The sequence below is a fragment of the Pleurodeles waltl genome, chromosome 1_2, assembly GCF_031143425.1.
Source record: "Pleurodeles waltl isolate 20211129_DDA chromosome 1_2, aPleWal1.hap1.20221129, whole genome shotgun sequence".
NCBI classification, from domain to species: Eukaryota; Metazoa; Chordata; class Amphibia; order Caudata; family Salamandridae; genus Pleurodeles; species Pleurodeles waltl.
The window spans coordinates 990081611-990094076 of record NC_090437.1 but is presented as its reverse complement, the minus strand read 5'-3'; positions in this window follow the sequence as shown (position 1 = coordinate 990094076).

Genomic DNA, 12466 nt, shown 5'->3' with positions numbered 1-12466 from the left:
CACAAAATTAACCTGTGCTGAACCCTCTGATAGCTTGAGACAAACCAGTTAGGCTTAACTTAGAGGCAATTCGTACAGTATTTCTGCAGCAAACAAACAGTAGGAAAGTAAAAACACAACATAGGAAAAATCCCAAACTAATTTAGAAAAATGGAGTAAATGGTAATAAATAAAATGGCAAAAGAACAAACAAATGTGTAGTAACAGAGATACTGATTTTTAAAAAGTTTTTTGTGAAAATAGCACCAAGAAGCAGAAAGATCCACTCGAGGTCATCTAGTTGCGCTGGACCAGGGAAAGTCATATTTTAAGGACGACCGTGATGGAGCACTGGTCAGATACTAGAACCAAGTAAATCCTGCTAAAAAATGACCTTTTCAAGTCTGGTAGGAAGAGTTTTGTTCACTATAGAGAGGGCTGTGAGGAATAGGCTTTTGGTGTGAAGAGCAGGTCGAGCTTCATGGATGGTCACTGCTATATCGCAAGGAGGCAGTCATCACTGGAGCTTCGTAGTGGTTGATTGGCATAGACAGTCGCTGTCAGCACAAAGTGCAGGTCTCGTGTTCCCTGTCATCAGTGACAGTCACCAATGATGTGAAAAGCAGGTTCCTCTGAAGCTTCACATTGGTAGCCATCACAAGTGGACAAGTTTTGGCACGAATTTGCACTGTCACAAGCAGCTCAACCTTAGGAGTTTTTACTTTTTTCTTCAGGAGGAGCTCTCACTAATGCCAGCTAAGGGTCCAGGACTGGGGGCACCGCTTGTGGATCAAGAATCACCCAGCAGAGGCCAGTAGCAGGTCCAGGCAGGCCCAGTTGGTGCTTGGCAAATGCAGGGAGGCTTGTAGGAGGCTGGACTGGCTTGTAGTGAGTACCAAGGGGTACTTGCACCTTGCACCAGGCCCAGTTATCCCTTATTAGTGTATAGGGTGTCTAGCAGCTTAGGCTGATAGATAATGGTAGCTTAGCAGAGCAGCTTAGGCTGAACTAGGAGACGTGTGAAGCTACTACAGTACCACTTAGTGTCATATGCACAATATCACAAGAAAACACAATACACAGTTATACTAAAAATAAAGGTGCTTTATTTTTATGACAATATGCCAAAGTATCTTAGAGTGTACCCTCAGTGAGAGGATAGGAAATATACACAAGATATATATACACAATAGCAAAAATATGCAGTATAGTCTTAGAAAACAGTGCAAACAATGTATAGTTACAATAGGATGCAATGGGGAAACATAGGGATAGGGGCAACACAAACCATATACTCCAAAAGTGGAATGCGAACCACGAATGGACCCCAAACCTATGTGACCTTGTAGAGGGTCGCTGGGACTATTAGAAAATAGTGAGAGTTAGAAAAATAACCCTCCCCAAGACCCTGAAAAGTGAGTGCAAAGTGCACTAAAGTTCCCCTAAGGACAAAGAAGTCGTGTTAGAGGAATAATGCAGGAAAGACACAAACCAACAATGCAACAACTGTGGATTTCCAATCTAGGGTACCTGTGGAACAAGGGGACCAAGTCCAAAAGTCACAAGCAAGTCGGAGATGGGCAAATGCCCAGGAAATGCCAGCTGCGGGTGCAAAGAAGCTTCTACTGGACAGAAGAAACTGAGGTTTCTGCAGGAACGAAAAGGGCTAGAGACTTCCCCTTTGGTGGACAGATCCCTCTCGCCGTGGAGAGTCGTGCAGAAGTGTTTTCCCGCCGAAAGAATGCCAACAAGCCTTGCTAGCTGCAAATCGTGCGGTTAACGTTTTTGGACGTTGCTGAGGCCCAGAAGGGACCAGGAGGTCGCAAATTGGACCAGCAGAGAGAGGGGACGTCGTGCAAGACAAGGAGCTCTCTCTAAAGCCGGTAGCACCCAGAGAAGTGCCAGAAACAGGCACGACAAGGATGCGTGAAACAGTGCTCGCCGAAGTTGCACAAAGGAGTCCCACGTCGCCGGAGACCAACTTAGAAAGTCGTGCAATGCAGGTTAGAGTGCCGTGGACCCAGGCTTGGCTGTGCACAAAGGATTTCCGCCGGAAGTGCACAGGGGCCGGAGTAGCTGCAAAAGTCGCGGTTCCCAGCAATGCAGCCCAGCGAGGTGAGGCAAGGACTTACCTCCACCAAACTTGGACTGAAGAGTCACTGGACTGTGGGGGTCACTTGGACAGAGTCGCTGGATTCGAGGGACCTCGCTCGTCGTGCTGAGAGGAGACCCAAGGGACCAGTAATGCAGCTTTTTGGTGCCTGCGGTTGCAGGGGGAAGATTCCGTCGACCCACAGGAGATTTCTTCGGAGCTTCTGGTGCAGAGAGGAGGCAGACTACCCCCACAGCATGCACAAGCAGGAAAACAGTCGAGAAGGCGGCAGGATCAGCGTTACAGAGTTGCAGTAGTCGTCTTTGCTACTATGTTGCAGGTTTGCAGGCTTCCAGCGCGGTCAGCAGTCGATTCCTTGGCAGAAGGTGAAGAGAGAGATGCAGAGGAACTCGGATGAGCTCTTGCATTCGTTATCTAAAGTTTCCCCAGAGACAGAGACCCTAAATAGCCAGAAAAGAGGGTTTGGCTACCTAGGAGAGAGGATAGGCTAGCAACACCTGAAGGAGCCTATCACAAGGAGTCTCTGACGTCACCTGGTGGCACTGGCCACTCAGAGCAGTCCAGTGTGCCAGCAGCACCTCTGTTTCCAAGATGGCAGAGGTCTGGAGCACACTGGAGGAGCTCTGGACACCTCCCAGGGGAGGTGCAGGTCAGGGGAGTGGTCACTCCCCTTTCCTTTGTCCAGTTTCGCGCCAGAGCAGGGCTAATGGGTCCCCTGAACCGGTGTAGACTGGCTTATGCAGAATTGGGCACATCTGTGCCCAAGAAAGCATTTCCAGAGGCTGGGGGAGGCTACTCCTCCCCTGCCTTCACACCATTTTCCAAAGGGAGAGGGTCTCACACCCTCTCTCAGAGGAAGTTCTTTGTTCTGCCATCCTGGGCCAGGCCTGGCTGGACCCCAGGAGGGCAGATGCCTGTCTGAGGGGTTGGCAGCAGCAGCAGCTGCAGTGAAACCCCAGGAAGGGCAGTTTGGCAGCACCAGGGTCTGTGCTACAGACCACTGGGATCATGGGATTGTGCCAACTATGCCAGGATGGCATAGAGGGGGCAATTCCATGATCATAGACATGTTACATGGCCATATTCGGAGTTACCATTGTGAAGCTACATATAGGTAGTGACCTATATGTAGTGCACGCGTGTAATGGTGTCCCCGCACTCACAAAGTTCAGGGAATTGGCTCTGAACAATGTGGGGGCACCTTGGCTAGTGCCAGGGTGCCCTCACACTAAGTAACTTTGCACCTAACCTTTACCAGGTAAAGGTTAGACATATAGGTGACTTATAAGTTACTTAAGTGCAGTGTAAAATGGCTGTGAAATAACGTGGACGTTATTTCACTCAGGCTGCAGTGGCAGGCCTGTGTAAGAATTGTCAGAGCTCCCTATGGGTGGCAAAAGAAATGCTGCAGCCCATAGGGATCTCCTGGAACCACAATACCCTGGGTACCTCAGTACCATATACTAGGGAATTATAAGGGTGTTCCAGTAAGCCAATGTAAATTGGTAAAAATGGTCACTAGCCTGTTAGTGACAATTTGGAAAGAAATGAGAGAGCATAACCACTGAGGTTCTGATTAGCAGAGCCTCAGTGAGACAGTTAGTCACTACACAGGTAACACATTCAGGCACACTTATGAGCACTGGGGCCCTGGGTTACCAGGGTCCCAGTGACACATACAACTAAAACAACATATATACAGTGAAAAATGGGGGTAACATGCCAGGCAAGATGGTACTTTCCTACACAACCCCCCCCCCAAACGAAGGACAATAAGACTAGCCATGACCTGATGAGTCTTCATTGTCTAAGTGGAAATATCTGGAGAGTCCATCTGCATTGGAGTGGCTACTCCCAGGTCTATGTTCCACTGTATAGTCCATTCCCTGTAGGGATATGGACCACCTCAACAATTTAGGATTTTCACCTTTCATTTGTATTAGCCAAAGTAGAGGTTTGTGGTCTGTCTGAACAATGAAGTGAGTGCCAAACAGGTATGGCCTCAACTTCTTCAGAGCCCAGACCACAGCAAAGGCCTCCCTCTCAATGGCAGACCAACGCTTTTCTCTAGGGGTCAACCTTCTACTAATAAAAGCAACAGGTTGATCCTGGCCCTCAGAATTAAGTTGTGATAGGACTGCCCCTACTCCTAATTCAGATGCATCAGTTTGGACATAGAATTTTTTAGAGTAACAAGGGCTTTTCAGGACAGGTGTAGAGCACATGGCCTGCTTCAGCTCCTCAAAAGCTTTCTGACAGTTTGCTGTCCATAATACCTTTTTAGGCATTTTCTTGGATGTGAGGTCATTAAGAGGGGCTGCAATGGAGCCATAGTTCTTAATGAACCTCCTGTAATACCCAGTGAGGCCTAGGAAGGCTCTCACCTGAGTCTGAGTGGTAGGGGGAACCCAATCAATAATTGTTTGGATTTTCCCCTGAAGTGGTGCAATCTGTTCCCCACCAACAAGGTGTCCCAGATAAACCACCTTACCCTGCCCTATCTGGCACTTTGAAGCGTTGATAGTGAGGCCTGCCTTTTGCAGGGCCTCCAAAACTTTCCATAGGTGGACCAGGTGATCATCCCAGCTGGAGCTAAAGACAGCTATATCGTCCAAATATGCTGCACTGAAAGCTTCCAGCCCTTGCAGGACTGTGTTCACCAACCTCTGAAAAGTGGCAGGTGCATTTTTCAAACCAAAAGGCACTACAGTAAACTGGTAATGTCCTCCAATGGTAGAAAATGCAGTCTTAGGTTTAGCATCTTCTGACAATTTGATCTGCCAATACCCTGCAGTCAAATCAAAAGTGCTTAGATACTTGGCAGATGCCAGTGTATCTATGAGCTCATCTGCCCTGGGTATAGGGTGAGCATCAGTTTTGGTTACTAAGTTGAGACCTCTATAGTCTACACAAAACCGCATTTCCTTCTTTCCATCTTTGGAATGGGGTTTTGGTACCAGTACCACAGGAGAAGCCCATGGACTGTCAGAGTGCTCAACCACTCCTAGTTCTAACATTTTCTGGACCTCTTGCTTTATGCAGTCCCTGACATGGTCAGGCTGCCTATAGATCTTACTTTTGACAGGTAAACTGTCTCCAGTATCTATAGTGTGCTCACACCAAGAAGTGGTACCTGGCACAGTAGAGAAGAGTTCAGAGAATTGATCTAGGAGATTTATGCAATTGTCTTTCTGCTCAGCAGTAAGACAATCAGCCAAAACTACACCTTCCACAAGAGCATCTTGATCTGTGGAAGAGAAGAGATCAGGTAGAGGATCACTGTCTTCTTCCTGTCCCTCATCTGTTGCCATGAGCAGGGTGAGATCAGCCCTGTCATAGTAGGGTTTCAGGCGGTTGACATGGAGCACCCTAAGGGGACTCCTGGCAGTGCCTAAGTCAACTAAATAGGTGACTTCTCCCTTCTTTTCAACAATTGTGTGGGGACCACTCCATTTATCTTGGAGTGCTCTTGGGGCCACAGGCTCCAAGACCCACACTTTCTGCCCTGGTTGGTACTGAACCAAAACAGCCTTCTGATCATGCCATTGCTTCTGGAGCTCTTGGCTGGCCTGAAGGTTTCTACTGGCCTTTTTCATGTACTCAGCCATCCTTGATCTGAGGCCAAGTACATAATCCACAATATCCTGCTTAGGAGCTTTTAAAGGTTGTTCCCAACCCTCCTTTACAAGTGTGAGTGGACCCCTAACAGGGTGTCCAAAAAGAAGTTCAAAGGGGCTGAAGCCCACTCCTTTCTGGGGTACCTCCCTGTAGGCAAAAAGGAGGCATGGTAGAAGGATATCCCATCTCCTGCGGAGTTTTTCAGGGAGACCCATAATCATGCCTTTGAGAGTTTTATTAAATCTCTCCACCAGTCCATTTGTTTGTGGATGATAGGGTGTTGTGAACTTGTAAGTTACACCACACTCCTTCCACATGGCCTTTAAGTATGCAGACATGAAATTGCTTCCCCTGTCTGATACCACTTCCTTTGCGAAGCCCACCCTGGAAAATATTCCCAGGAGGGCCTTTGCCACTGCAGGTGCTGTAGTGGTCCTTAAAGGAATAGCTTCAGGGTATCTTGTGGCATGGTCCACTACCACCAAGATAAATCTATTGCCTGAAGCAGTAGGAGGGTCAAGGGGGCCAACTATGTCAACCCCTACCCTTTCAAAGGGAACCCCAACCACAGGCAGTGGAATAAGGGGTGCCTTTGGGGTGCCACCTGTCTTGCCACTGGCTTGACAGGTTTCACAGGACTTACAAAATTCCTTTGTGTCCTCAGACATCCTAGGCCAATGAAACAATGGAACCAATCTGTCCCAAGTTTTCATTTGACCCAGGTGTCCAGCTAGGGGAATGTCGTGTGCCAGGGTTAGGAGGAACTTTCTGTACTGCTGAGGAATCACTAATCTCCTGGCAGCTCCAGGTTTAGGATCCCTATGCTCAGTGTACAAGAGGTTGTCCTCCCAGTAAACTCTGTGAGAGTCACTGACATCCCCTTTAGCCTGTTTGACAGCTTGCTGTCTGAGACCCTCTAATGTGGGACAGGTTTGCTGTGCCACACTCAGCTCCTCTCTGGCAGGCCCCCCTTCACCCAAAAGCTCAGCAGTGTCTGCTTCCAGCTCCTCTGGTGTAGGTTCTGCGCAGGGAGGGAATTCTTCTTCCTCAGAAGTAGAATCCACTGTAGAGGGAGGGATAGTAGGAAGTGGTTTGCTTCTACTAGCCCTAGCTTTAGGGAGCACTTGGTCCATTGTTCCAGGATCCAAGCTTCCCTGTCCTTTTTGCTTTTTGGCCTGAGCCCTTGTCAAAGCCAAAATATGCCCTGGGATGCCCAGCATTGCTGCATGGGCCTCCAACTCCACATCTGACCAAGCTGATGTCTCCAAATCATTCCCTAATAGACAGTCTACAGGTAAATCTGAAGCTACCACAACTTTCTTTGGACCAGTAACCCCCCCCCCCAGTTGAGATTAACAACAGCCATGGGGTGGCTAAGTGTGTTGTTGTGAGCATCGGTTACTTGGTACTGGTGACCAAGTAGGTGTTGTTCAGGGTGGACCAGTTTCTCTATGACCATAGTCACACTGGCACCAGTGTCCCTGTAGGCCTGAACCTCAACACCATTTATTAGGGGTAGCTGCTTGTACTTATCCATATTAAGGGGACAAGCAACTAAGGTGGCTAAATCAATAGCCCCCTCAGAGACTAACACAGCCTCTGTGGCCTCCCTAACAAGGCCAACCCCAACTAAGTTACCAATAGTGAGCCCAGCTACTCCCTTGGATTGGCTATTAGTAGGTTTGCTCCCACCACCACTGCTATTAGTAGGGACACTAGGTGTAGCAGTAGGGGTTGTAGTGGTAGGAGGCTTGGTGCCTTTCTTTGGACAACTGGGATCTGTTGTCCAATGGCCTTTTATTTTACATAAATAGCACCATGGTTTCTTTTCCTTGTTCTGATTAAAAGAGGATTTGGGCCCACCACCCCCACCAGAGTGTTTTTGTGGGCCTGATGAAGACTCATTTTTAGATTTGTCCCCACCCTTGTTAGAAGACTTACCATCCTTCTTTTTGTTGCCATCTTTGTCACCCCCTGTATGAACTTTTCTGTTCACCCTTGTTCTGACCCATTTGTCTGCCTTCTTTCCCAATTCTTGGTGAGAGGTCAGATCAGAGTCCACCAAGTACTGGTGCAACAAATCAGACACACAATTATTAAGAATATGCTCTCTCAGGATCAAGTTATACAGGCTGTCATAATCAGTAACTTTACTGCCATGTAACCACCCCTCCAAGGCCTTCACTGAATGGTCAATGAAATCAACCCAGTCTTGTGAAGACTCCTTTTTGGTCTCTCTGAACTTTATCCTGTACTGTTCAGTGGTTAAGCCATAACCATCCAGGAGTGCATTCTTAAGAACTTGGAAATTATTAGCATCATTTTCTTTCACAGTAAGGAGCCTATCCCTACCTTTTCCACTAAATGATAGCCATAGGATAGCAGCCCACTGCATTTGAGGGACATCCTGTACAACACAGGCCCTCTCAAGTGCAGCAAACCACTTGTTAATGTCATCCCCCTCCTTATAAGGGGGAACTATCTTATGCAGATTCCTGGAATCATGCTCTTTTGCAGGATGACTATGGGGAATACTGCTGCTGCCACCATGCGTTTCTAAACCCAGTTTCTGTCTCCTTCTCTACTTCTAAAGTCTGTCTATCCAAATCCAGCCGTTGCTTCTTGAGCTTCAGTCTGGTTTGTTCCACTCTCAATCTATTGAGCTCCCTTTCTAACAATCTGTCATCAGGGTGGGTGGGAGGGACATGCCTTGAAACAGAAGTATGGTGAGAATGGACAGAAGGAGACCTGTCCCTTACAGAAGCCACCCTAACAGCTTGGCTAACAGAAACGTCACTACCAGTATGGTGAGAATAAATGCTTTTGCTATGATGTGAGACAACACTATTTATATGGTGTGGCTCATCATCATTACCAACTATGCTAGACTGTCTAGTAATGGGCAGGCTAGGAACTTTCTTTCCTGAATCTTTTCCTGGGGGAGTCCCTGGATCAGATTGAGAACCATTAGCTACTTTTTCAACAGATTGGGCACTTATTGCCTTATCCTGTACTCTAAGCATGTTAATTAACAGTTCTAAGGAAGGATTCTTCCCTACACTCAAACCTCTCTCTATGCAGAGACTCCTTGCTCCTTTCCAGCTAAGGTGGTCATATGCAAGTTTGGACAGATCAACATTTTGGCCTGTGCCAGACATTTTTAGAGAGAGTTAAAGTGATAGAAAAAGAGAAAAAAGTTTTCAGAACTTTTTAGAAAGACAGAAAAAAAACTTTTTAAACTTTTAAGAACTTTTTGAAAGTTTAGAAGTACTTTTCAGCACTTAGAAAAGAGTGAAAAGAGGAAATGCAAAACTTTTTGGCTATGTGTATATACACTGACCTTGTTTTGTATATTTTTCTCTTATGAAAAGTACAATGACAAGAGTGGTAAGTAGTCTCAAAGCACTTATCCCACCGCTGCACAACCAATGTAGGAGGCTGGACTGGCTTGTAGTGAGTACCAAGGGGTACTTGCACCTTGCACCAGGCCCAGTTATCCCTTATTAGTGTATAGGGTGTCTAGCAGCTTAGGCTGATAGATAACGGTAGCTTAGCAGAGCAGCTTAGGCTGAACTAGGAGACGTGTGAAGCTACTACAGTACCACTTAGTGTCATATGCACAACATCACAAGAAAACACAATACACAGTTATACTAAAAATAAAGGTACTTTATTTTTATGACAATATGCCAAAGTATCTTAGAGTGTACCCTCAGTGAGAGGATAGGAAATATACACAAGATATATATACACAATAGCAAAAATATGCAGTATAGTCTTAGAAAACAGTGCAAACAATGTATAGTTACAATAGGATGCAATGGGGAAACATAGGGATAGGGGCAACACAAACCATATACTCCAAAAGTGGAATGCGAACCACGAATGGACCCCAAACCTATGTGACCTTGTAGAGGGTCGCTGGGACTATTAGAAAATAGTGAGAGTTAGAAAAATAACCCTCCCCAAGACCCTGAAAAGTGAGTGCAAAGTGCACTAAAGTTCCCCTAAGGACAAAGAAGTCGTGTTAGAGGAATAATGCAGGAAAGACACAAACCAACAATGCAACAACTGTGGATTTCCAATCTAGGGTACCTGTGGAACAAGGGGACCAAGTCCAAAAGTCACAAGCAAGTCGGAGATGGGCAAATGCCCAGGAAATGCCAGCTGCGGGTGCAAAGAAGCTTCTACTGGACAGAAGAAACTGAGGTTTCTGCAGGAACGAAAAGGGCTAGAGACTTCCCCTTTGGTGGACAGATCCCTCTCGCCGTGGAGAGTCGTGCAGAAGTGTTTTCCCGCCGAAAGAACGCCAACAAGCCTTGCTAGCTGCAAATCGTGCGGTTAACGTTTTTGGACGTTGCTGAGGCCCAGAAGGGACCAGGAGGTCGCAAATTGGACCAGCAGAGAGAGGGGACGTCGTGCAAGACAAGGAGCTCTCTCTAAAGCCGGTAGCACCCAGAGAAGTGCCAGAAACAGGCACGACAAGGATGCGTGAAACAGTGCTCGCCGAAGTTGCACAAAGGAGTCCCACGTCGCCGGAGACCAACTTAGAAAGTCGTGCAATGCAGGTTAGAGTGCCGTGGACCCAGGCTTGGCTGTGCACAAAGGATTTCCGCCGGAAGTGCACAGGGGCCGGAGTAGCTGCAAAAGTCGCGGTTCCCAGCAATGCAGCCCAGCGAGGTGAGGCAAGGACTTACCTCCACCAAACTTGGACTGAAGAGTCACTGGACTGTGGGGGTCACTTGGATAGAGTCGCTGGATTCGAGGGACCTCGCTCGTCGTGCTGAGAGGAGACCCAAGGGACCAGTAATGCAGCTTTTTGGTGCCTGCGGTTGCAGGGGGAAGATTCCGTCGACCCACAGGAGATTTCTTCGGAGCTTCTGGTGCAGAGAGGAGGCAGACTACCCCCACAGCATGCACAAGCAGGAAAACAGTCGAGAAGGCGGCAGGATCAGCGTTACAGAGTTGCAGTAGTCGTCTTTGCTACTATGTTGCAGGTTTGCAGGCTTCCAGCGCGGTCAGCAGTCGATTCCTTGGCAGAAGGTGAAGAGAGAGATGCAGAGGAACTCGGATGAGCTCTTGCATTCGTTATCTAAAGTTTCCCCAGAGACAGAGACCCTAAATAGCCAGAAAAGAGGGTTTGGCTACCTAGGAGAGAGGATAGGCTAGCAACACCTGAAGGAGCCTATCACAAGGAGTCTCTGACGTCACCTGGTGGCACTGGCCACTCAGAGCAGTCCAGTGTGCCAGCAGCACCTCTGTTTCCAAGATGGCAGAGGTCTGGAGCACACTGGAGGAGCTCTGGACACCTCCCAGGGGAGGTGCAGGTCAGGGGAGTGGTCACTCCCCTTTCCTTTGTCCAGTTTCGCGCCAGAGCAGGGCTAATGGGTCCCCTGAACCGGTGTAGACTGGCTTATGCAGAATTGGGCACATCTGTGCCCAAGAAAGCATTTCCAGAGGCTGGGGGAGGCTACTCCTCCCCTGCCTTCACACCATTTTCCAAAGGGAGAGGGTCTCACACCCTCTCTCAGAGGAAGTTCTTTGTTCTGCCATCCTGGGCCAGGCCTGGCTGGACCCCAGGAGGGCAGATGCCTGTCTGAGGGGTTGGCAGCAGCAGCAGCTGCAGTGAAACCCCAGGAAGGGCAGTTTGGCAGCACCAGGGTCTGTGCTACAGACCACTGGGATCATGGGATTGTGCCAACTATGCCAGGATGGCATAGAGGGGGCAATTCCATGATCATAGACATGTTACATGGCCATATTCGGAGTTACCATTGTGAAGCTACATATAGGTAGTGACCTATATGTAGTGCACGCGTGTAATGGTGTCCCCGCACTCACAAAGTTCAGGGAATTGGCTCTGAACAATGTGGGGGCACCTTGGCTAGTGCCAGGGTGCCCTCACACTAAGTAACTTTGCACCTAACCTTTACCAGGTAAAGGTTAGACATATAGGTGACTTATAAGTTACTTAAGTGCAGTGTAAAATGGCTGTGAAATAACGTGGACGTTATTTCACTCAGGCTGCAGTGGCAGGCCTGTGTAAGAATTGTCAGAGCTCCCTATGGGTGGCAAAAGAAATGCTGCAGCCCATAGGGATCTCCTGGAACCCCAATACCCTGGGTACCTCAGTACCATATACTAGGGAATTATAAGGGTGTTCCAGTAAGCCAATGTAAATTGGTAAAAATGGTCACTAGCCTGTTAGTGACAATTTGGAAAGAAATGAGAGAGCATAACCACTGAGGTTCTGATTAGCAGAGCCTCAGTGAGACAGTTAGTCACTACACAGGTAACACATTCAGGCACACTTATGAGCACTGGGGCCCTGGGTTACCAGGGTCCCAGTGACACATACAACTAAAACAACATATATACAGTGAAAAATGGGGGTAAAATGCCAGGCAAGATGGTACTTTCCTACAAGGCTTCTGGAAGCTTCTTGTGTCCCTGTTGCTCACACAGGAGGTCAGTCAACTGACCCTTGGAGTTACTATGGGTAGCCTGGGATCAAGGCAAACAGGTCTATCCTTTCTACTTCAGACAGCAAGATAGATCTTCTGGCAACAGCACTGTCTCTCTGGCAGCAGGTCAGTTCTTCTGAATGCTCCACAGCTCTAGGAGTGTTCCGATGAGTTATTCCGAAGGTACCATGTTTATGCCTAGTGCCAGCTTTTTCATGGGGGGAATTCTCTGACCTATCCCCAAAACTGGTTCTGGTCAATTCTTCCCCATCTCAACACCACAAAATAAAAT